The sequence below is a fragment of the Salvelinus namaycush genome, unplaced genomic scaffold, assembly GCF_016432855.1.
Source record: "Salvelinus namaycush isolate Seneca unplaced genomic scaffold, SaNama_1.0 Scaffold66, whole genome shotgun sequence".
Classification (NCBI taxonomy): domain Eukaryota; kingdom Metazoa; phylum Chordata; class Actinopteri; order Salmoniformes; family Salmonidae; genus Salvelinus; species Salvelinus namaycush.
Window position 1 is genome coordinate 304,178 of NW_024061375.1, and position 25,114 is coordinate 329,291.

Sequence of the window (25,114 nt, forward strand, 5' to 3'; positions counted from 1 at the left end):
TAGATTCCATTCAAATTTATAGGCTGACCCTGGAACAGAGCCCTCGATTTCAGATTTCTCACTTCCTGACAGGAAGTTTGCTGCAAAATGAGTTCTGTTTTACTCACAGATATAATTCAAACGGTTTTAGAAACTAGAGAGTGTTTTCTATCCAATAGTAATAATAATATGCATATTGTACGAGCAAGAATTGAGTACGAGGCAGTTTAATTTGGGAACGATTTTTTACAAAGTGGAAATAGCGCTAGAACGATTGAGATTGAGAACGATTGAGATTAACAAACTCCATCCCACCAAAACAGGCTGAAATTCCAGGCAGTCTTTTCTAACAGCTCTTACACTTAAAGGGCATTATGATTTTCACAGTATTATTTCAACCTCCATAGTGTGAATATAAAACACAGTAAAATCATGTTTCTCGCTGCACTGTGTCTTTAAAGGTCTGTTCCGTCTTTTACTGTCGTTCTAGTTTTGGGTTCTGTTTTGGGCTCAGCCAGGAGCTGATGGGTGTAAACTCTGGGCCCAGAAATAGACTTCTAGAAACCCGTTGTGCTCACTCTGACTCTCATTCTCTCCTCTCTTTATCTCGCTCTCACCTGCCTCTGTGGAAGACAAGAGGTGCTAACGAGCACCACCTGCCACAGCCCTTCCCTAAGAACATGTGATTCTCGCCCCCAGTCATCACACTCCTATTGTAACTCGACATATTTCCTTCTGCTTCTCCCTCTTCCTCTTCTCTTTCCTGTATCTCCTCAACCTCCCTCCTATCCTCCCTCTCTCTCCTTCTCGTCCTCTCCTCCCCTCTCTCTCGTGCTGTTCATCTCTAAGTGTGGAGGTGATTAGCATCCTGGCGCCCTGCTGCTTCTCTGTACAGCATCACTGTAATGTGTGTTTGTGGGTTAACTGTCTCTGTCTATGTCTCTCTGTGTGTGTGTGTGTGACTATAACGGAGTATGGAATGTGGTTTAAAAACAGTTTATTCTGTGTGTGTCAGGTTAACTCTGTCCTTCCTCTTTGTGTGGTGCAGGTGATTTAACCCTGTCCTGTCCTCTACTCAGTGTGGTGCAGGTGATTTAACCCTGTCCTCTCTACTCCGTGTGGTGCTAGGTGGTTGAACCCTGTCCTGTCCTCTCTACTCTGTGTGGTGCTAGGTGGTTTAACCCTGTCCTGTCCTCTACTCAGTGTGGTGCAGGTGATTTAACCCTGTCCTCTCTACTCCGTGTGGTGCTAGGTGGTTGAACCCTGTCCTGTCCTCTACTCAGTGTGGTGCTAGGTGGTTTAACCCTGTCCTCTACTCAGTGTGGTGCTAGGTGGTTTAACCCTGTCCTCTACTCAGTGTGGTGCTAGGTGGTTGAACCCTGTCCTGTCCTCTCTACTCAGTGTGGTGCTAGGTGGTTGAACCCTGTCCTGTCCTCTCTACTCAGTGTGGTGCTAGGTGGTTGAACCCTGTCCTGTCCTCTCTACTCAGTGTGAATGGAGCAGTGTGAGAGTGCAGCCTCTCTCCTGGCCTCCGTGCGGGAGCAGGAGCGTCAGTTTGAGCGTCTGACTCGCGCTCTGGAGGAGGAGAGGAGGTGCGGAGGTACCCTCCCACGCCCTCCCCCCAATCTACAGGTAAAGCCCTCGCCCCCATGGGATCACCCATCACCCCCATAGTATTCATGGGATCATCCATCACCCCCATAGTATTCATGGGATCATCCATCACCCCCATAGCCATCATGGTATCACACATTCCATCACTTCGTCCTACCTTGTTTCATCACGTTTAACCGTCCTTGTAACTATCCATGCCGTCACCTCCATAGCTGCCGTTAGGGTTGCAACATTCCGATATCTTCCAGGAGGGAATAAGCAGGAAATTGGAGGATTTCCGGAAAACCTGTGAAATGTTTCATGAAGTTCACATAATTTTGCGATCCTGGCCCCCATGGTGTCACCCATTGCCTCACCCCAACCGGCTTACCGTCGTCCCGTTCCATCATTGGTCAACCCTTCCTGTAGCCATCATTGGTCCGCCCTATCATGACCGTCCGCTTCCATCCCTAATGCTGTCAGTCTGGCCTCTGTCCCAGGCCATGGTGGAAACAGCCTTGTGTCTAACTCCCCCCAGGTCATCTCTGGGGATGTGCATGCCATGTGAAGGTAGCCTGGTCCCACCTCTGGTTGTTTTTGCAGTTACCCATTGCAGCAGACTTGTGGTACAATTGTTTTTGTGGCAGTTCGGTGTTGACATGTGAAATTCTCATATAGGCTAGAGAGAAATGTCATATTATAAACCTGGCTAGAAGACATTCCTAAGGCTCATATGTGATAAAACATTACGGTATATCGTATTTTCAGTGTTAATGATCCCAGTCCATGGTTGATCCTGTGGTCAGAATATTACAGATCGTTCAGATAGTAGAATTGCAGTATTTAGTTTGAGAATGTTAGCTGTTAGCTAAATGCTAACGTATGAAAATAAACCAATGGCAAAGACAGGCAAATCCAGCTCAACGTTATACAAGCACCGCTAGTAGCTACTGAATGTCATTGTTGGTGCTATTCTGAAGGAAGAGCTGCATGTGTACACTGAGCAGAAGGGAAAACAGAGGAGGGAAATACACTTTATTTTTACAAATAGTATACCGCTGCACGTTGATTCATAACCGGTTGGGTTTTGTCCAATCCCTGGTCTAGGTTACTGTTTACCATGTCCACTTCCTGCTTAGTGTCTGACTGTGTCAGGCTTCCCTATCTGGACGTAGTGACCACATAGCTTTAGATTACTTGTGAACGCACACTGTCTGGTAAGAAAACACACTGAGGTGTGTCATTTTACCACCTCAGGCATTTGATTAACACACCACACGTAAAACACGTAGTCTCGTCTCTCAGGGTTGGTCTGGTCAGTCAGTGTTGTATCTCTGGAGAACAGACAGGGTTGGAATGTGCCTGGTCTTCACCCTGTTTACAAATCTCACACACACACACACACACACACACACACACACACACACACACACACACACACACACACACACACACACACACACACACACATTGAGAACCCCACTGAGACAGACACACACACAGCCAACTGACAACCCACTGACAGGTTCTCACACGCCCTGCTCTCTCTGAGGCTCTTTCTGTCTTGCTGGCTGCAGTGTTGCTCTGAACCGGTCTCTCATCCTCCTCCATGACTCACCCATTCTGTCCATCCATTCATCTTTTTTTCATTCGCTTCATCAATTGTTGGATTGTTTGTCTACTCTGTACTTACTGTATTTCTGCTTAAATGTCTGGGGTTGACAGAATGGGATAGTGGTGTTGCCTGTTGTTGACTGAATGGGATAGTGGTGTTGCCTGTTGTTGACTGAATGGGCTAGTGGTGTTGACTGAATGGGATAGTGGTGTTGTCTGGGGTTGACTGAATGGGATAGTGGTGTTGTCTGGGGTTGACTGAATGGGATAGTGGTGTTGTCTGGGGTTGACTGAATGGGATAGTGGTGTTGCCTGTTGTCTGGGGTTGACTGAATGGGATAGTGGTGTTGCCTGTTGTCTGGGGTTGACTGAATGGGATAGTGGTGTTGTCTGGGGTTGACTGAATGGGGTAGTGGTGTTGCTTGGGTTGACTGAATGGGATAGTGGTGTTGCCTGTTGTCTGGGGTTGACTGAATGGGATAGTGGTGTTGTTTGAGGTTGACTGCATGGGATAGTGGTGTTGTCTGGGGTTGACTGAATGGGATAGTGGTGTTGTCTGGGGTTGACTGAATGGGATAGTGGTGTTGTCTGGGGTTGACTGAATGGGATAGTGGTGTTGCCTGGGTTGACTGAATGGGATAGTGGTGTTGCCTGTTGTCTGGGGTTGACTGAATGGGATAGTGGTGTTGCCTGTTGTCTGGGGTTGACTGAATGGGATAGTGGTGTTGCCTGTTGTCTGGGGTTGACTGACTGGAATAGTGGTGTTGCCTGTTGTCTGGGGTTGACTGAATGGGATAGTGGTGTTGTCTGAGGTTGACTGAATGGGGTAGTGGTGTTGCCTGGGTTGACTGAATGGGGTAGTGGTGTTGCCTGGGTTGACTGAATGGGATAGTGGTGTTGCCTGTTGTCTGGGGTTGACTGAATGGGATAGTGGTGTTGCCTGTTGTCTGGGGTTGACTGAGTGGGATAGTGGTGTTGTCTGGGGTTGACTGAGTGGGATAGTGGTGTTGTCTGGGGTTGACTGAGTGGGATAGTGGTGTTGTCTGGGGTTGACTGAATGGGATAGTGGTGTTGCCTGTTGTCTGGGGTTGACTGAGTGGGATAGTGGTGTTGTCTGGGGTTGACTGAGTGGGATAGTGGTGTTGTCTGGGGTTGACTGAGTGGGATAGTGGTGTTGTCTGGGGTTGACTGAATGGGATAGTGGTGTTGTCTGTTGTCTGGGGTTGACTGAATGGGATAGTGGTGTTGTCTGGGGTTGACTGAATGGGATAGTGGTGTTGTCTGGGGTTGACTGAATGGATAGTGGTGGAGCCTGGGGCTCTGATGTCATGACATTCTCTCTGTGTCCTGCGTTAACCTGCTCCTCTGAATGTTTGGAATACCTCTGCTCCTCCTGGCCCTGCGGTTGACACACACACACACACTCTGTCCACTTGTGTAAACAACCCCTGTCTTCCCCTCCGCTCTACAGAATGGGCGTGTTTCTTGTGATGCGGACATAGAGAGGCTCACACTGAACGAGGGATACGTCAACGGGACACATGTAAGCTGTGTGTGTGTGTGTACCGGAATATGTCTTCCTCTTTGTCAGTTGTGTGACTGTCTTTATGTATCTGTGTGTGTGTGTGATGTGTTCACCTGTGTTAATTAAGTTCGCTAGTGTGGATTTGTGTGTGTGTGTGTGTGTGATAAATTGTGTGTGTGTAACGGGGTCTGTCTCCGTTCTTCAGTACAGGATGGAGCCTGGTCAAGTTGTCCAGGAGACGGTTACCGTGGAGGAGGACCCTCACGAGGTGCCCCCCGTCATCTCCGTGGAAACCAGCGAAGATGGCACCACGCGCCGCACAGAAACTACGGTACTACCTTTACTAAAACACACACACACACACACACACAGTTGACACTTGAGGATTGTGAATGACATTAGCTAATTGACTGACTTTTTCTGCCTCCACACCCCTTACTTTCTCTCACTTATCTTTTTCTCCCCTCCTTTTCCTCTCCAACCTCTCTACCCCTCCCCTGACTCATGTCGTCTCCATGTCTGACACTAACCTCTCTCCCCTGACTCGTACTGTCATCTCCATGTCTGACACTAACCTCTCTCCCCTGACTCGTACTGTCATCTCCTCCGCGTCTGACACTAACCTCTCCCCTGACTCATACTGTCATCTCCTTTGTGTCTGACACTAACCTCTCTCCCCTGACTCGTACTGTCATCTCCTCCGCGTCTGACACTAACCTCTCTCCCCTGACTCATACTGTCATCTCCTCCGCGTCTGACACTAACCTCTCCCCTGACTCATACTGTCATCTCCTCTGTGTCTGACACTAACCTCTCTCCCCTGACTTGTACTGTCATCTCCTCTGTGTCTGACACTAACCTCTCCCCTGACTCATACTGTCATCTCCTCCGCGTCTGACACTAACCTCTCTCCCCTGACTCATACTGTCATCTCCTCCGCGTCTGACACTAACCTCTCTCCCCTGACTCATACTGTCATCTCCTCCGCGTCTGACACTAACCTCTCTCCCCTGACTCATACTGTCATCTCCTCCGCGTCTGACACTAACCTCTCTCCCCTGACTCATACTGTCATCTCCTCCGCGTCTGACACTAACCTCTCTCCCCTGACTCATACTGTCATCTCCTCCCCCTCTCCCCAGGTAAAGAAGGTAGTGAAGACTACCATGACTCGTACAGTCATCCCCTCTGTGTCTGACAACCTCTCCCTGGATGGAGGGGGGTCTATGACAGGTGTAGGGGGTTACACCACCCCCATGGAGCGGGTCTACAGACAGCCAGGTCCTCCCATGGATTACCCCACCAACACCGTGCCCCGAAACTACCACTACGGACCCCCGGGGGGGTACGAGGACTATCGCCAGGGCCCTCCTCCCTCCATAGGGGAGACCTACGCCAGCCTGAGCAGGGGAGCGCGCATGGACGACCGCTACAGGTAGGATCTGTTGTCTCTTTAACCATAGACGTAGAGTTGGGAGACAACGGGTATATCCTCTCCTTTCTCCCTCAACTCTTCTCTCCTCTCTACTTCTCCTCTCCTCCAGGCCAGCTGATGGGTACCGGACCCTGGACTCAGGATACAGAGCCATCAGCAGGAACCAGCTGGACCCATACGCAGCACAGCCACAGGTGGGTTGTATGACCAGTGTGTTGGAGCTGTCTGGACTGCAGAGTGTGTATTAACATGATGATATTGTATTGTCAGGTGGGTTGTATGACCAGTGTGTTGGAGCTGTCTGGGATGCAGAGTGTGTATTAACATGATGATATTGTATTGTCAGGTGGGTCGTAAGACCAGTGTGTTGGAGCTGTCAGGACTGCAGAGTGTGTATTAACATGATGATATTGTATTGTCAGGTGGGTCGTATGACCAGTGTGTTGGAGCTGTCAGGACTGCAGAGTGTGTATTAACATGATGATATTGTATTGTCAGGTGGGTCGTAAGACCAGTGTGTTGGAGCTGTCAGGACTGCAGAGTGTGTATTAACATGATGATATTGTATTGTCAGGTGGGTCGTATGACCAGTGTGTTGGTGCTGTCAGGACTGCAGAGTGTGTATTAACATGATGATATTGTATTGTCAGGTGGGTCGTATGGGCAGTGTGTTGGAGCTGTCAGGACTGCAGAGTGTGTATTAACATGATGATATTGTATTGTCAGGTGGGTCGTATGACCAGTGTGTTGGAGCTGTCAGGACTGCAGAGTGTGTATTAACATGATGATATTGTATTGTCGTATGGGCAGTGTGTTGGAGCTGTCAGGACTGCAGAGTGTGTATTAACATGATGATATTGTATTGTCAGGTGGGTTGTATGACCAGTGTGTTGGAGCTGTCAGGACTGCAGAGTGTGTATTAACATGATGATATTGTATTGTCAGGTGGGTCATAAGACCAGTGTGTTGGAGCTGTCAGGACTGCAGAGTGTGTATTAACATGATGATATTGTATTGTCAGGTGGGTCGTATGACCAGTGTGTTGGAGCTGTCTGGGATGCAGAGTGTGTATTAACATGATGATATTGTATTGTCAGGTGGGTCGTATGGGCAGTGCGTTGGAGCTGTCTGGGATGCAGAGGTTTGTCCCTGAGCCGTACGGTCTGGAGGATGACCAGAGGAGTCTGGGATATGACGAGGCAGACTACGGCATGGGACCGGCCATCCACTACGGAACAGTACCACGCAACCAACAAGCCTTCAACCACGGACCGCCCCGCAGGACAGGGTACATGCCCCAGTGTGTGTGGAGGGAGTGTGTGCAGTAATGTCTGGTCTCCTTCTCTGTATCCCTGGTTGTTTATTCAGTCAGTGTAGTGTCCACTCCCTACTAACCCCTATCAGTGTAGTGTCCACTCCCTACTAACCCCTATCAGTGTAATGTCCACTCCCTACTAACCCCTACCAGTGTAGTGTCCACTCCCTACTAACCCCTACCAGTGTAGTGTCCACTCCCTACTAACCCCTACCAGTGTAGTGTCCACTCCCTACTAACCCCTACCAGTGTAGTGTCCACTCCCTACTAACCCCTACCAGTGTAGTGTCCACTCCCTACTAACCCCTATCAGTGTAGTGTCCACTCCCTACTAACCCCTATCAGTGTAGTGTCCACTCCCTACTAACCCCTACCAGTGTAGTGTCCACTCCCTACTAACCCCTACCAGTGTAGTGTCCACTCCCTACTAACCCCTACCAGTGTAGTGTCCACTCCCTACTAACCCCTACCAGTGTAGTGTCCACTCCCTACTAACCCCTACCAGTGTAGTGTCCACTCCCTACTAACCCCTACCAGTGTAGTGTCCACTCCCTACTAACCCCTACCAGTGTAGTGTCCACTCCCTACTAACCCCTACCAGTGTAGTGTCCACTCCCTACTAACCCCTACCAGTGTAGTGTCCACTCCCTACTAACCCCTACCGGTGTAGTGTCCACTCCCTACTAACCCCTATCGGTGTAGTGTCCACTCCCTACTAACCCCTATCGGTGTAGTGTCCACTCCCTACTAACCCCTATCGGTGTAGTGTCCACTCCCTACTAACCCCTATCGGTGTAGTGTCCACTCCCTACTAACCCCTATCGGTGTAGTGTTCACTCCCTACTAACCCCTACCGGTGTAGTGTCCACTCCCTACTAACCCCTATCGGTGTAGTGTCCACTCCCTACTAACCCCTATCGGTGTAGTGTCCACTCCCTACTAACCCCTACCGGTGTAGTGTCCACTCCCTACTAACCCCTACCGGTGTAGTGTCCACTCCCTACTAACCCCTACCGGTGTAGTGTCCACTCCCTACTAACCCCTACCGGTGTAGTGTCCACTACCTACTAACCCCTATCGGTGTAGTGTCCACTCCCTACTAACCCCTACCAGTGTAGTGTCCACTCCCTACTAACCCCTACCAGTGTAGTGTCCACTCCCTACTAACCCCTATCGGTGTAGTGTCCACTCCCTACTAACCCCTACCGGTGTAGTGTCCACTCCCTACTAACCCCTACCGGTGTAGTGTCCACTCCCTACTAACCCCTACCGGTGTAGTGTCCACTCCCTACTAACCCCTATCAGTGTAGTGTCCACTCCATCACAGGAGTAGTGTTCACTTCATACTATTATCCCCATACCTCTTCTCTCCCCTCCCAGGAGCTATGAAGGGACTCTGGATGGAGACATGAGTGGAGCAGGGGACATGTACTACTGGGGAGGTGCACCCCTGGCCCAGGGAGAGAGGGGTAGCATGGCTTCATTGGACAGGTGAGACTCCTTGGTGGCGTATTGTAGATATATCAGGGGTATTCACATCCAAGCCTGCAGGTCCGGACCAGGGCTTAAAATGAACACCCACCACCTGCCAAACGCGGGTACATTTTGTCATTGGTGGGTCAGATGTCTGTTTCACCAGCCATGTTGGTGGGTGGCCAGGGTTCCACAGTGCCAGCATGTCACTCACATTTGTGAATAAAAATAGTTTAGTATGATTTAATGCTGCAGTAGCTATTTTCAAAATATTTCTGCAGTTTTTGTTTCATAGCTGGTAAATGAATCACACAAAGTCAAAGAACTACAAATCTTATAGCCTATTCCACCTCGCACTGTGTGCATGTCAGGAGCTGAGTGAAAGATTCATTTTTAGAAGCTTTGTGCACAGGCATAAACGTTGGTCCAATTTACTTGAAGATGAAGTCTACTGAAGTAAGACTTTGTCCTTGTGTTTCCTGGCTATTTATATTTGTTTTGTTCACAAGCTAGGTTGTTTATCAATGTTTGAGTTTCAACTGCTAGGAAAGAGAAGACAAGGCTGCTGCTTGTCAGACTCAATCTCACAGGACAAACATGACTCCAGTCGCGTTACCACGGTAACCTCCCGTCCTTAAAGGGGCAGGGGATCATTTTTGTTAAGTGTCAGGTCACAAAAAATTTAATTAAACACTATACCACATTACTTCTTAACACTAATACATTTATTGTTTTAGAAACATTACAAAGCGTGCTCATCTGTGTTGTTGGATATAATTTACGGGAGGAAATATTTTGGATGGTAAAAAAAAACTGAGTGGCTGGTAGATCTTTAAATCTACCTGCCACAGTGGCTGGTGGACCAAAAAGTTAATTTTAGGACTGGTCCGGACCACTGCTGTTTTTCTGTTCTACCTGATAATGAATTGTACCCACCTGGGGTCCCAGGTCTAAGTCAGTCCCTAATTAGAGGGGAGGAATGATATTCAACAGTGGAACTGGATTCAAGGTCCAGATTTGGAATTTGCCTGCACTACTGTAAGTCGCTTTGGATGAAGTGTTGTATATATTCTCTTACCTGATTGGCCAGCACCCTGAGGAAAGGCCCCGCCACTTCCTGGAGACAGCCGGAGCTGCCGGAGGTCATCGCCATGCTCAACTACAGACTGGACCCCGTTAAGAGCAATGCTGCCGCCTACCTGCAGCACCTCACCTTTAAGAACGACAAGGTAATATATATACACCTGCAGCACCTCACCTTTAAAAACGACAAGGTAATATATATACACCTGCAGCACCTCACCTTTAAGAACGACAAGGTAATATACACTGCTCAAAAAAATTAAGGGAACACTTAAACAACACAATGTAACTCCAAGTCAATCACACTTCTGTGAAATCAAACTGTCCACTTAGGAAGCAACACTGATTGACAATAAATTTCACATGCTGTTGTGCAAATGGAATAGACAAAAGGTGGAAATTATAGGAAATTAGCAAGACACCCCCAAAAAAGGAGTGATTCTGCAGGTGGTGACCACAGACCACTTCTCAGTTCCTATGCTTCCTGGCTGATGTTTTGGTCACTTTAGAATGCTGGCGGTGCTCTCACTCTAGTGGTAGCATGAGACGGAGTCTACAACCCACACAAGTGGCTCAGGTAGTGCAGTTCATCCCGGATGGCACATCAATGCGAGCTGTGGCAAAAAGGTTTCCTGTGTCTGTCAGCGTAGTGTCCAGAGCATGGAGGCGCTACCAGGAGACAGGCCAGTACATCAGGAGACGTGGAGGAGGCCGTAGGAGGGCAACAACCCAGCAGCAGGACCGCTACCTCCGCCTTTGTGCAAGGAGGTGCACTGCCAGAGCCCTGCAAAATGACCTCCAGCAGGCCACAAATGTGCATGTGTCAGCATATGGTCTCACAAGGGGTCTGAGGATCTCATCTCGGTACCTAATGGCAGTCAGGCTACCTCTGGCGAGCACATGGAGGGCTGTGCGGCCCCACAAAGAAATGCCACCCCACACCATGACTGACCCATCGCCAAACCGGTCATGCTGGAGGATGTTGCAGGCAGCAGAACGTTCGCCACGGCGTCTCCAGACTCTGTCACGTCTGTCACATGTGCTCACGTGCTCAGTGTGTACCTGCTTTCATTTGTGAAGAGCACAGGGCGCCAGTGGTGAATTTGCCAATCTTGGTGTTCTCTAGCAAATGCCAAACGTCCTGCACGGTGTTGGGCTGTAAGCACAACCCCCACCTGTGGACGTCGGGCCCTCATACCACCCTCATGGAGTCTGTTTCTGACCGTTTGAGCAGACACATGCACATTTGTGGCCTGCTGGAGGTCATTTTGCAGGGCTCTGGCAGTGCACCTCCTTGCACAAAGGCGGAGGTAGCGGTCCTGCTGCTGGGTTGTTGCCCTCCTACGGCCTCCTCCACGTCTCCTGATGTACTGGCCTGTCTCCTGGTAGCGCCTCCATGCTCTGGACACTACGCTGACAGACACACAAACCTTTTTGCCACAGCTCGCATTGATGTGGCATCCTGGATGAACTGCACTACCTGAGCCACTTGTGTGGGTTGTAGACTCCGTCTCATGCTACCACTAGAGTGAGAGCACCGCCAGCATTCAAAAGTGACCAAAACATCAGCCAGGAAGCATAGGAACTGAGAAGTGGTCTGTGATCACCACCTGCAGAATCACTCCTTTTTTGGGGGTGTCTTGCTAATTGCCTATAATTTCCACCTTTTGTCTATTCCATTTGCACAACAGCATGTGAAATTTATTGTCAATCAGTGTTGCTTCCTAAGTGGACAGTTTGATTTCACAGAAGTGTGATTGACTTGGAGTTACATTGTGTTGTTTAAGTGTTCCCTTTATTTTTTTGAGCAGTGTATATACACCTGCAGCACCTCACCTTTAAGAACGACAAGGTAATATATATACACCTGCAGCACCTTACCTTTAAGAACGACAAGGTAATATATATACACCTGCAGCACCTCACCTTTAAGAACGACAAGGTAATATATATACACCTGCAGCACCTCACCTTTAAGAACGACAAGGTAATATATATATACACCTGCAGCACCTGCGACCTATATATATATATATCTCACCTTTTTAAGAATGACAAGGCAATATGTGACTTGCTCTATGATAATCAGTCACATTGACCCCAAAACCATTTGGAGTTTTAGACCGTGCTGTAAAGAAGAGAATGGTATCTTTTGTAAGGAGGCCTCTCTACTCCAAATATCCAACGAGTTGCATGTCATTACATGTTGAGTCCCCACACCATGTTTTTGAGAGAAACTAGGTCAAAGTTTGCAGTTCGTTTTAAGACCTTTATTCAAATAATGAATACGAAAACACAAAACATGAAATCCAGTAACATGTTCTTTCTCTCTCACACATACGCGCTACATATACATTCCATCTGGCTCTAACTATACCGACATTGTTGTTGCGTACACATGTATACGTGACCACATTTGTACACATACAAGCAACAGAATGTATTGGCTGCATTCACTTAATGTTCACACGTGCACATACATGACAGAGAAACACTTGGAAAGACTAAGGGTCACAACCATATGTGCAGAGACTACATGCGGCGTGCACGTGTTTGAACATGTACACACACACACACACACACACGTGCACATATCATGTAGTCCCTGCACATATTATGGTTGTGACCCTTCGTCTTTCCAAGTCAGATTCCATTCGGAGAGGCTTGGGAGGATAAATAATGAATCAGTTGCCACGTTAAATAATATATCTTATAATTTCATGTCACAGAGAATGTGTTTAGGCTATATTCAAACACATTTTCCCTATGTCACACGATCCTGGGGACAGCACATGCAGATGTGCCCAAACGACCCTCTCACAAACCCAGGACATGACAGTCACACAGAGTAAACCTCTGAATAGAGCTAAACCAGAGAAGGGGATGGAGGGGGTGAGAGGTAATATGGGTCAGAGTAAGCTCTGGTCTCTCTAAGCAGCAACTAAAAGGAGAAACGTTAAAGACAATATGACCGCACGGCACCAGAGTACAGACTGACCGTCTCTCTGGGTCCGATTCATGTGGGCCTTGATTAGTCTTTGCCGCTGTTCTGCTGGTTTGAGCTGTTCAACGTTCCATACAAATCTAAGTATCAAGATTTAGGAAAGCACTCACCATGATCACGCATCAAAGTTTTGCACTTGGGCCACACAGAAGGTCTGAAATGTCGGCCTCTTAAATCCATCCTGGGAGTGGCATCGCGTGGACATCTGTCAAATTGTTGATGTAGTGGATGATTCTCCGAATGTCGTCGTAGGACGGCACCCGTCTGCTGGCAATACAACCACCACACCGCTTCTTCAACCACCACACCGCTTTTTCAACCACCACACCGCTTCTTCAACCACCACACGCTTCTTCAACCACCACACCGCTTCTTCAACCACCACACCGCTTCTTCAACCACCACACCGCTACTACAACCACCACACCGCTTCTTCAACCACCACACCGCTTCTTCAACCACCACACCGCTTCTTCAACCACCACACCGCTTCTTCAACCACCACACCGCTTCTTCAACCACCACACCGCTTCTTCAACCACCACACCGCTTCTTCAACCACCACACCGCTTCTTCAACCACCACACCGCTTCTTCAACCACCACACCGCTTCTTCAACACCACACCGCTTCTTCAACCACTACACCGCTTCTTCAACCACCACACCGCTACTACAACCACCACACCGCTTCTTCAACCACCACACCGCTTCTTCCTTGGAGCCACACCGTGTTCCTTCTAGAACCTTATCACTGCAGTCAGCTTGTCTGTAGAAATTCTGAAACCAGAAAGTCAATTATTTAAAAGTGCTGAACAGTCATTCTGAAAAGCACTTTTTTTCTCTCCTGGCTAAATACCAGGAAGTTTGAAAAGACAGGCTGAGTGGGCGTGGAGCTTATATTCATGAGCTCGCCTTGACTGACAGCTCTTTGAAAAGCCTTTGTCAAGCAACTTGGATGCAGTGTTGCAGTAAAATCACCTCAAGCAAATGTGGTGAAACACAAAGAACCTCAAACAATGTTGCATCAATTATGGAATTGCATCAATGATATATTTCTATATATTTTATATACATCTCCCGTTCAGAATGTATTTTGTGATGTGGTTCACAGCAGCACTGACACGTGTTGACTTGACAACTGCGTATGAGTTTTGAAAGAGACCCCCCCTTTGTTCCATGCTGACTGAAGACCCAGCTAGCCAGTATCTAGCGAACACCAGACACAGATGAAAGGGGAAACACATAAGTATCTTTTCCATAGATGAATAGGGTAAACTCTAATTATATTTTCTGAAAACCTACAGTCACATTTTGGCCCCAGTAGAGTAGCCATGGCACCAGCGATCTTGACAATGAGCACTAGATGTTTTTCATCAGAAAAGACGAATAGCAATAAATAATTATTTAAGTCCGTCAATATCATAATCTATTCTAGTCGATACATTTAAAACTGATATCAACACACACACAAATGACACAACCTGCACTCATTGAAATGCATGCGTGAACACACACACACACACACACACACACACACACACACACACACACACACACTTTTATTAGTATTGTAAATGGGTCATGTTTGATATTAAGATATTTGGTTACTGTAGATGGCCATTTCATGTATTTATGTAACCTGTCTTGGACAAATATAAACACACACACATGTTTATTATTTCTCTTTTTTCCCCTCTCTGCATTGTTGGGAAGGGCCGTAAGCAGGTCACTGTTAGTCTACATCTGTTTACCTGTAACGTGTACGCTAATAATCAGGAAGCAGGTTCAGGGAGGGAATTTAATAAATAAACCAACATGGAACAAAACAAGAAACACAAGTAGTGTACAGACATGGAACATATAAACAGAAACAATAACGCCTGGGGAATGAACCAAAGGGAGTGACGGATGTATTAGAGGTAATCAAGAAGGTGATGGAGTCCAGGTGAGTCTCATGAAGCGCAGGTGCGCGTAACGATGGTGTCTGGTGTGTGTAATGATGAGTACACTGGTGACAACGAGCGCCAGAGAGGAGGAGCGAGAGTAGACGTAACATTAGCCCAATCATGTGACTAATAAACATTTATTCTATTTGACAAATACATTCCCCACTTCTCATGGTCAGTCACTCCCTCAACTACAAACACACACACAGGTCCCATAAGTTACTAGCTACATAGAAATCTAGGTTGCATGGGCAGAACATCCCCCACTTCTCTCTCTCCCATGCCACACATTCACTCTCACTCACAGCGCACACACATACACACACACTTGGCTTTAATACACACAAGGTAATATATACACCTATAGCACCCACATCACCTTTAAGAACGACAAGGTCATATCTTTATCTATACACACTTCCTTTATATACACAAATGGTACCTGCAGCACGTCACCTTCACACCCACAGCTTTACAGCCCCTTGCATATCTATCTCAATTACCTCGTACCCCTGCACATCGACTCTGTACTGGTACCCCCGTGTATATAGCCAAGTTATCATTAGTCATTATGTATTTATATACTTTTGTTATTAAGTGTTATAGCTTTTCTATAATTTTTTTTCTATTTCTTTCTCTCTGCATTGTTGAAGGGCCCGTAAGTAAGCATTTCACTGTTAGTCCACACTTGTTGTTTACGAAGCATGTGACAAATAAAATTAGATTTGATTACCCACACACCCTTTATCTAGTCATAAACACAGCCATGCTGCGGGCTACCTAGCTACTGTCTTTCATGTCAGAATGAGAGCCACACACAACCACTAACACCTCTCCCTCCTTCCCTCTCCCTCCTTCCCTCTCCCTCCTTCCCTCTACCTCCGTCCCCTCCCTTCTCTCTCCCTCGTTCCCTCCCTTCTCTCTCCCTCGTTCCCTCCCTTCTCTCTCCCTCGTTCCCTCCCTTCTCTCTCCCTCGTCCCCTCCCTTCTCGTCCCCTCTCCTTCCTCTCTCTCCCCTCCAGGTGAAGACAGATGTCCGTCGTATGAAAGGTATCCCATCCCTGGTGTCCATGTTAGACAACCCTAAGAAGGAGGTCCACCACGCCGCCTGCGGAGCGCTCAAAAACATCTCTTACGGACGAGAAGCTGACAATAAGATCGCCATCAAGAACTGTGATGGAGTACCGGCCCTGGTCAGACTGCTGAGGAAGACCAGAGACCAGGACCTGACTGATACTATCACAGGTAATACTACTGCGGTTACGACTAGTGTACTACTGCGGTTACGACTAGTGTACTACTGCGGTTACGACTAGTGTACTACTGCGGTTACGACTAGTGTACTACTGCGGTTACGACTAGTGTACTACTGCGGTTACGACTAGTGTACTACTGCGGTTACGACTAGTGTACTACTGCGGTTACGACTAGTGTACTACTGCGGTTACGACTAGTGTACTACTGCGGTTACGACTAGTGTACTACTGCGGTTACGACTAGTGTACTACTGCGGTTACGACTAGTGTACTACTGCGGTTACGACTAGTGTACTACTGCGGTTACGACTAGTGTACTACTGCGGTTACGACTAGTGTACTACTGCGGTTACGACTAGTGTACTACTGCTGTTACTACTGATGGTACTACTAGTGTACTACTGCGGTTACGACTAGTGTACTACTGCGGTTACGACTAGTGTACTACTGCGGTTACGACTAGTGTACTACTGCGGTTACGACTAGTGTACTACTGCGGTTACGACTAGTGTACTACTGCGGTTACGACTAGTGTACTACTGCGGTAAGTGGGAAACGGTAGTGTGTGGTGATGATGATGATCCGTCACCCTCTTCCTCAGGCACGCTGTGGAATCTGTCGTCTCACGACTCAGTGAAGATGGAGATCGTTGACCACGCCCTGCACGCCCTCTCAGACGAGGTGATGGTAGCTCACTCGGGGCTGGGAGAGAGGGAACGAGGCAGGAGGAGAGGAGAACCTCAAACCACGACACCTGGAGTGGGAGACGTCCCTCACCAACACAGCTGGCTGCCTGAGGTACGGAGAGGGGGAGAGGGATGGATTGTACAAGGAGAGGAAAAAAAGAAGGGTGATATGGCCATAATATCATATCATAATATGTTTCTAATTTTTTACGGTATTTTAAAGTTTCTGAATAATAAAAGTTGTAAATATGTTTTATGCTTCAACATTGACTGTAGAATTGCAACAAATGAATTCTTAATGATTTTATTGGTCTTTTTCCATTCTGATGGTTTTATACTCAACCAAGCTAGGACCAAACTGACTGTGATGTCGTCCAATTTGTCAAACTTTTCATTTAACTTAGCGCTGTATCAAAATATCATGATAGACCGTATTGTAAAAATACATACCAGTATTGAAGATGTATCAGCCTGCCCTAAAACAGTCATGTATAGTCCATGAGTGACTGGTAGCTGTGTGTTGGTCTTGCAGTGCTGTGTGTGTGTGTGTGCATGTCTGTTGGTCTTGCAGTGCTGTGTGTGTGTGTATGTACATGTCTGTTGGTCTTGCAGTGCTGTGTGTGTATGTACATGTCTGTACAGGTGTGCCTGAGGAATTCCCAGAAGGTAGGGCAGAGTGGGAATGTGCTGTGTTCTCCAGTGGGTGTGTCTGTCTCTGTTAAAGGCAGGCTACAACACAATGACTTGCCCAGTAACCTAATCTACGATCTCACTGTCTCCTCACTAGACTGGAGTTTAACAAACACAGGTTGCGTCCTAAATGTCCCCCTATCTCCTATATGGGCATCCCTAACATTAGTGCACCACATAGAGAATAGGGTGCTTTTTGGGACGTGACCACACTCTTTCAGTCTCTGAAAGCAACACACTGACATAGGACCACTCAGTGTTTCCCTACTAATGGTTGTGTTGTGTGCTGGAATCCTATTGTGGCCATTGATTGTAGCCTCTCTCATTCCTCTCTCTCCCTCCCTCACTCCCTCTCTCTCTGCCCATTTTATTCTGTCCCCCTCTGTTTCTGTATTGCTTGTTTTTTTTGCTTTCTCACACACCCCTTCTCTCCCTCTCCTCCCCCCTCTCTCTCCCTCTCCTCCCCCCTCTCTCTCCCGCACTCTCTGAAACAGGAACGTGAGCTCAGAGCGCAGTGAGGCCAGGAGGAAGCTGAGAGAGTGCACAGGATTGGTCGACTCGCTCATGTACATCGTCCAATCACAGATCAACCTGAAAGACGTGGACAACAAGGTGTGGCCCAAGGCTATTTTTCTTAAGATCCTGAACTTTGATTGTGTGTCCGCATGTATTTTAATCCTGTTCTCCTTTTCCTTCCTCTTATCCCTTTCTCTCTCTCGCCCTCCCTCACCCTCTCTCTTTCCCTCCCACACCCTCTCTCTCTGTCTCCAGCTGATAGAGAACAGTATGTGTCTGCTGAGGAATCTGTCCTATCAGGTACTGTTGTAGTTGATATTGTTCTCCTTTCTGTTTCTTTCTACAGTGTTTCATCCTGCCTTTTTAGTAATGTGTTGTGACCTTTTGAATTGTACTTTAAAGAGATTCTCTGGTACTTCTGTAGACTTTTTAGCCTGTAGTTCTTAGTGTCGCATGGTATATCCAAACTTCTGTACTTTTTCCAGTACCAGCTCATGACAAAGGGTTCGGTACTCGATAAAAAGAAAATGTTTGGTGCTTCTGTCAAATGAGTGTCACGTCGTCTACTGATTGAGAGAGGATCGCGTTTGTTTATCAGCGCAGCCGAGGTCCCCTTATGGTGTGAGAGTCCGGTACCTGCTCCACTTCCCCATGGCTAGCACTAGCCTGCCCTGGGGAAACACTGCATCACTGGGAGGCTGCATCACCATGGCTAGCACTAGCCTGTCCTGGGGAAACACTGCATCACTGGGAGGCTGGGCTGCATCACCATGGCTAGCACTAGCCTGTCCTGGGGAAACACTGCATCACTGGGAGGCTGGGCTGCATCACCATGGCTAGTACTAGCCTGTCCTGGGGAAACACTGCATCACTGGGAGGCTGCATCACCATGGCTAGCACTAGCCTGTCCTGGGGAAACACTGCATCACTGGGAGGCTGCATCAACATGGCTAGCACTAGCCTGTCCTGGGGAAACACTGCATCACTGGGAGGCTGCATCAACATGGCTAGCACTAGCCTGTCCTGGGGAAACACTGCATCACTGGGAGGCTGCATCAACATGGCTAGCACTAGCCTGTCCTGGGGAAACACTGCATCACTGGGAGGCTGCATCAACATGGCTAGCACTAGCCTGGGGAAACACTGCATCACTAGGAGGCTGGGCTGCATCACCATGGCTAGCACTAGCCTGTCCTGGGGAAACACTGCATCACTGGGAGGCTGGGCTGCATCACCATGTTGCACAGAAGTTAACACTTGAATAAAGCAACACGGCATGTAGGAATGTTGAAACTGTTAATCGCAAAACAATGTCCATTACAGACTAGAACACTTTACAGTGCAAGAAGATACTGGTAGCTTCCAGCTTTGTAGGCTAGTTTTCCTTGCTAACTTACAGCTGAAGCTAACGTCAATTCACTACCTTAGTACCTTGTTTGTGATAACATGCCTTGAACAAAATCGGACATTTAAAATGTAATAATATTGAACTCGAAGATGTGTCTGGATCAGGTGCCATGGTATCGTTTTTTTGCCACAGTATCGTTTTGGTACAGTATTGTTTTGGTACAGTATCGAGTGTTGTGATACTTAACCTGGTATCTGTATCGAAGTTTAAATTCTGGCATCGTGACAACACTGTTCACAGGTCTGAAAGTAGTGCCAGCGAGCCACAAGTGGTCCCTGAAAATCGCATACTACGTCACATATGTATAGATATGTGCACAACGTCAGTGCTCTTGCTAGCTGTCACTCAAATTGCGAGGGGCTGAAGCTCATTGGCTAGAACTTGAAATCCTCGGGGGCTGACCCACATGGGGGACAATGTAGGCAAATGGCGCAGTATAGTTCCCAGAAAAAGTTACTTTCAAACTAGGGATTTCGTGGCTAATTGAGTTAAGACAGTAATTCTGCTCCTAGATTCTGAATGTATGAACAACACGTTGACACATCAGCCCAAAGCCGGAGGGGTAATGAAAATACGTAGTAGGCACCAAAGTTTCGCAGCATGTGTTTAAATAAGCAATATTATACTATATGATTGTAAACTTGACTTGACCTTAGGTTCACCGGGAGGTGCCGGGCGCTGAGCGCTACCAGGAAGCCATGTCCCTCAACCAGGGCCCCGCCCCCTCCACTGGAAAGACCAACCGCTTCAGCTCCCGCAGGGGCAAAGGTCAGTGTGTGGGTGCCTGTCTGTCTTGCCTGTCTGAGAGTGTTTATATTATTTGTCTGTGGAAGGAAGGCAGATGGAGAGTGACGCAATTGTTGACTTTAGTGTGTGTGAGTATACACAGTAAAGTGACAGTGTAGCAGGAAAGCGAGACAGCAGAGAACCAGTGGTTAGCCTGGGATGTTGAATGCTATTTACCCCCATCCTAAAGAATGTTCAGTATCACTCCTTAATGTCTGTGTGTCTGATGTCTGTGTGATGGAAATGATTTGTTTCTCTATTTGTGAACAGACATTTTGTTTTTGATGGTTTGTCTTTGTGCTGGCGTGCATGTTGGTGTGTGTTTTCTGCGATAGTTTCTAATCTAATCCTACATTTGATCTATGCTGGTGCTTTGGTGGGAGGAGGTGTCTTGGTGGCTGGGTCACTGCTGCTGTTCTCGCTTGACTCAAATCATCCTCTCTCCTATCATTTATTCCTCCCTCATTCTGCTGTCCTTCTGTCTGCTGTGGAACAGATGACTGGTGTTCTAAAGGTAGCTCTGACTCTCTGACCTCTGCTTGTCTGCTGGTTAGAGCATTAATTAGGACTGGCTAATGATGTCAGTCTCCTAACTCTATGCATGCATTGTCATGCTCTCTGGCCGTCTCCTAGAGGACGGTGTGTGTGTAAGAGAGGCAGTGTGCAGCATGTGTGTAAGAGAGGCAGTGTGCAGCGTGTGTGTAAGAGAGGCAGTGTGCAGCGTGTGTGTAAGAGAGGCAGTGTGCAGCGTGTGTGTCAGAGGCAGTGTGCAGCGTGTGTGTCAGAGGCAGCGTGTGTGTCAGAGGCAGCGTGTGTGTCAGAGGCAGCGTGTGTGTCAGAGAGGCAGCGTGTGTGTCAGAGAGGCAGCGTGTGTGTCAGAGAGGGCAGCGTGTGTGTCAGAGAGGCAGCGTGTGTGTCAGAGAGGCAGCGTGTGTGTCAGAGAGGCAGCGTGTGTGTCAGAGAGGCAGCGTGTGTGTCAGAGAGGCAGCGTGTGTGTCAGAGAGGCAGGTGCAGCGTGTGTGTCAGAGAGGCAGCGTGTGTGTCAGAGAGGCAGCGTGTGTGTCAGAGAGGCAGCGTGTGTGTCAGAGAGGCAGCGTGTGTGTCAGAGAGGCAGCGTGTGTGTCAGAGAGGCAGCGTGTGTGTCAGAGAGGCAGCGTGTGTGTCAGAGAGGCAGCGTGTGTGTCAGAGAGGCAGCGTGTGTGTAAGAGAGGCAGCATGTGTGAGTCTGTGTTAGCATGTGTGCTCCTACCTAGCGGCTTTTTCAGTGGCTCACAGAGGTGTGGTTCTAGAGCACCATAGCGGGCAGGGGGTTCTGGAGCACCATAGCGGGCAGGGGGTTCTGGAGCACCATAGCGGGCAGGGGGTTCTGGAGCACCATAGAGGGCAGGGGGTTCTGGAGCACCATAGCGGGCAGGGGGTTCTGGAGCACCGCAGTGTGGGCAGGGGGTTCTAGAGCACCGCAGTGTGGGCAGGGGGTTCTAGAGCACCGCAGTGTGGGCAGGGGGTTCTAGAGCACCGCAGTGTGGGCAGGGGGTTCTAGAGCACCGCAGTGTGGGCAGGGGGTTCTAGAGCACCGCAGTGTGGGCAGGGGGTTCTAGAGCACCGCAGTGTGGGCAGGGGGTTATTGAGTGTTCTGTGCGTCTGTTTCTGAGTGTTCTGATGTTCTGTTGCAGGGAGAAATGAGGACGGAGCCGATATGATTGACATTCCAAAGAGGACTACACCTGCCAAAGGTAACACAGTATAAAGTGGCATCATGTAGACTGGAATATGTTTCTCCTGTCCACTCCTCTGTTGTACTGATCTGAAAGAAGTGACCAGGTGAAGCTAAGCCAGCCTAATGAGCTTCCATCACATTGTTTTCACCTGTGAAGTTTTTCCCCAATCATGCTGCTTTCAAGACAACTGGGAAACAAGGTCAAATCATGTCAGTGATCTTCAGGTCTGAAATTCCGAGCTCTATGAGGAGGCCCGAGTTTCTGACTTGGAATTCCAAGTTGGATGACCGTTCAAAGTGACACCCCCCCCCCCCCCCCCCCCCCCCCCCCCGAGCTCCCAGTTCTCTTGAACTCCCTGAAGTCTGAGATTTCTGAATGCAGCAACAGTGCAGGTGTAAATGAGAAGACAAGGAGACGTGTCTTCATGTTTCTAACACCTCTCCCTCCGTGTCCGTCCAGGTTATGAGTTGTTGTTCCAGCCGGAGGTGGTGCGTGTCTACATGTATCTAACACCTCTCCCTCCGTGTCCGTCCAGGTTATGAGTTGTTGTTCCAGCCGGAGGTGGTACGTGTCTTCATGTTTCTAACACCTCTCCCTCCGTGTCCGTCCAGGTTATGAGTTGTTGTTCCAGCCGGAGGTGGTGCGTGTCTTCATGTTTCTAACACCTCTCCATCCGTGTCCGTCCAGGTTATGAGTTGTTGTTCCAGACGGAGGTGGTGCGTGTCTTCATGTTTCTAACACCTCTCCCTCCGTGTCCGTCCAGGTTATGAGTTGTTGTTCCAGACGGAGGTGGTGGGTCTCTACATGTTTCTAACACCTCTCCCTCCGTGTCCGTCCAGGTTATGAGTTGTTGTTCCAGCCGGAGGTGGTGCGTGTCTTCATGTTTCTAACACCTCTCCCTCCGTGTCCGTCCAGGTTATGAGTTGTTGTTCCAGCCGGAGGTGGTGCGTGTCTTCATGTTTCTAACACCTCTCCCTCCGTGTCCGTCCAGGTTATGAGTTGTTGTTCCAGATGGAGGTGGTGCGTGTCTTCATGTTTCTAACACCTCTCCCTCCGTGTCCGTCCAGGTTATGAGTTGTTGTTCCAGCCGGAGGTGGTACGTCTCTACATGTTTCTAACACCTCTCCCTCCGTGTCCGTCCAGGTTATGAGTTGTTGTTCCAGCCGGAGGTGGTACGTCTCTACATGTTTCTAACACCTCTCCCTCCGTGTCCGTCCAGGTTATGAGTTGTTGTTCCAGCCGGAGGTGGTGTGTGTCTTCATGTTTCTAACACCTCTCCCTCCGTGTCCGTCCAGGTTATGAGTTGTTGTTCCAGATGGAGGTGGTGCGTGTCTTCATGTTTCTAACACCTCTCCCTCCGTGTCCGTCCAGGTTATGAGTTGTTGTTCCAGACGGAGGTGGTGGCTGTCTTCATGTTTCTAACACCTCTCCCTCCGTGTCCGTCCAGGTTATGAGTTGTTGTTCCAGCCGGAGGTGGTGTGTGTCTTCATGTTTCTAACACCTCTCCCTCCGTGTCCGTCCAGGTTATGAGTTGTTGTTCCAGCCGGAGGTGGTGCGTGTCTTCATGTTTCTAACACCTCTCCCTCCGTGTCCGTCCAGGGTTATGAGTTGTTGTTCCAGCCGGAGGTGGTACGTGTCTTCATGTTTCTAACACCTCTCCCTCCGTGTCCGTCCAGGTTATGAGTTGTTGTTCCAGCCGGAGGTGGTGTGTGTCTTCATGTTTCTAACACCTCTCCCTCCGTGTCCGTCCAGGTTATGAGTTGTTGTTCCAGCCGGAGGTGGTGCGTGTCTACATGTTTCTAACACCTCTCCCTCCGTGTCCGTCCAGGTTATGAGTTGTTGTTCCAGCCGGAGGTGGTGCGTGTCTTCATGTTTCTAACACCTCTCCCTCCGTGTCCGTCCAGGTTATGAGTTGTTGTTCCAGACGGAGGTGGTGCGTGTCTTCATGTTTCTAACACCTCTCCCTCCGTGTCCGTCCAGGTTATTGAGTTGTTGTTCCAGATGGAGGTGGTGCGTGTCTTCATGTTTCTAACACCTCTCCCTCCGTGTCCGTCCAGGTTATGAGTTGTTGTTCCAGACGGAGGTGGTGCGTGTCTTCATGTATCTAACACCTCTCCCTCCGTGTCTGTCCAGGTTATGAGTTGTTGTTCCAGCCGGAGGTGGTGCGTGTCTTCATGTTTCTAACACCTCTCCCTCCGTGTCCGTCCAGGTTATGAGTTGTTGTTCCAGATGGAGGTGGTGCGTGTCTTCATGTTTCTAACACCTCTCCCTCCGTGTCCGTCCAGGTTATGAGTTGTTGTTCCAGCCGGAGGTGGTACGTCTCTACATGTTTCTAACACCTCTCCCTCCGTGTCCGTCCAGGTTATGAGTTTGTTGTTCCAGCCGGAGGTGGTGCGTGTCTTCATGTTTCTAACACCTCTCCCTCCGTGTCCGTCCAGGTTATGAGTTGTTGTTCAGCCGGAGGTGCTGCGTGTCTTCATGTTTCTAACACCTCTCCCTCCGTGTCCGTCCAGTTATGAGTTGTTGTTCCAGATGGAGGTGGTGCGTGTCTTCATGTTTCTAACACCTCTCCCTCCGTGTCCGTCCAGGTTATGAGTTGTTGTTCCAGCCGGAGGTGGTACGTGTCTACACCTCTCTGCTGAAGGAGAGTAAGAACCCCACCGTGCTGGAAGCCTCCGCCGGAGCCGTGCAGAACCTGTGTGCCGGACGCTGGACCGTGAGTCAACCACAACACCACACACCTTGAGACACCACGGCCTGTTAGTTTAACACAACCACCACCAGGCCTGTTAGTTTAACACAACCACCACCAGGCCCAACACCACCACACACCTTGAGACACCACGGCCTGTTAGTTTAACACAACCACCACCAGGCCCAACACCACCACACACCTTGAGACACCACGGCCTGTTTAACACAACCACCACCAGGTCCACACATCCGTTGCAGCCCTCCTTACTTGACCTCTAACAGAACCCTTTACACCTGGACCGTAAGTCAACCCAGTAGAATCACAAACTCCACCTCCAACCAAGACACCACCTTTCTAGACCCTTATTAAACCACAGTCTAGTACTCAAAAAC

The 25,114-nt window shown here is 48.7% G+C and overlaps 1 pseudogene; it reads left to right on the forward strand.

The window, feature by feature from the left end:
- Positions 1–1,458: 1,458 nt before the first annotated feature.
- On the forward strand, positions 1,459–24,788 carry LOC120042346 (annotated as a pseudogene).
- The last annotated feature ends 326 nt before the right edge of the window (positions 24,789–25,114 follow it).